General features: G+C 64.3%; 1 pseudogene; it reads left to right on the top strand.

Annotated features, from left to right (window-relative positions):
- LOC112123883 lies at positions 1-45 on the top strand (annotated as a pseudogene; the record flags this gene model as incomplete).
- Between the last annotated feature and the right edge of the window lie 1,283 nt (positions 46-1,328).

Genomic DNA, 1,328 nt, shown 5'->3' with positions numbered 1-1,328 from the left:
TGCATAATTTGTGGTAGTGGGGGACTGCGTTCGCGCTCTCCCCTGGCCCGCGGGTGCAAAGACAGAACGACGGGCTCCGGAGGGAGTTTCTCGCTAAGGGTGTTGCTTTTGTATTTGCGAGCGTTTGCACGTCATCGCTTCTTCCTGAAGCTGATCTGCGCACTCTCCTTTCTCTTCTTACGGGTCGGCGTTGGGGCTGGTGACCGGTGGCAGGGGATGTTGCTTTTTAAAGCGAGGGGCCCGCTCCCGCCAGAACAGCAGCTGCCCCTACACAGTTTGGCGCTGGCTTCTGGTCTCCAGCTTCTCTACGGTGCGGGGCCGGGGAGGGGGGGCCCGGAGGTAGCAGCTGGGAGGGCACTTTCCAGCCCAGGAGCGGGCAGGGCCACAGAGAAGGGCGGCCTTAGGGCGAGGGGGGAGCACCCCCCATTATCTGGCCCAAGGGTGAGCGCCGGGGGACGGGCAGGCTCTTCGGGGGAAGAAGCAGCAGGAGGGTGAGCGCCGGGGGACTGGCAGGCCCTTGGGGGGAAGAAGCAGCAGGCGGGTGAGCGGTCCAGGGACGGGGCCTCAGGGGAAGCTCAGGGATTGAGATCTGGGCCGCGCAGGGGCAGTTCTCTGGTGGCGGAGCGGGGGCTGGGGTGACGGAAGGTCCTTAAAAGAGGTGGGGCCACCAGCGCCCCCCCGCCCCCCCTGTCAGCTCTCGGGCTCCTGGGCCTTTGGCCAGAGGCTTTCTTGGCTGCAACAGCGCCACCTCGTGGCGATTTGGGGGCCAGCACTAGGCTGGGAGAAAGCCCGAGGGCCTCACGGACACTACGCTGTGCTGCCGGGCGCCCCAGTCTGGGGGAGGAGGCAGGAGCTGCGGGAGAGGGAAGGAGCCTGGGAGTGAATCTGGCGGGTTGGTGGGTGTGGCTGGGGGAAGTACGGAACAGTTTCTTTTGGGGGGGGTTGTTAGGGAGTTGGGGGTCCTCCCCTGTCCCCATGTGGCCTGAAGTCCCCCCGCCCCCCATCAGCCTCTGGCCCAACAGGGGTGGGGCGCGCACAGGCTGAGGCATCTGACTCCAACCTTCCACCTGATCCTAGAAACCATCCCTAGTCTCTGGGGAAAACAGTTACAGAGCCTGCTCCCAAAGCTAAAACAGTGATCATTTTCTCAAGGGGGAGGAATGGACATTTTTTTCCCTGATGGGGACACTGATGAGAGAGCGACTGACCCAAAACCACACGCTTCTGGAAGCAGGGGCGGCTCTAGCTTTTTTGCCGCCCCAAGCACGGCAGACAGGCTGCCTTCGGCGGCATGCCTGCGGGAGGTCCCCGGTCCCGCGGATTCGGCG

Source organism: Terrapene carolina, unplaced genomic scaffold, assembly GCF_002925995.2.
Source record: "Terrapene carolina triunguis isolate 2854851 unplaced genomic scaffold, T_m_triunguis-2.0 Scaffold10268, whole genome shotgun sequence".
Classification (NCBI taxonomy): Eukaryota; Metazoa; Chordata; order Testudines; family Emydidae; genus Terrapene; species Terrapene triunguis.
This window is presented reverse-complemented; position numbering and strand designations above follow the sequence as displayed.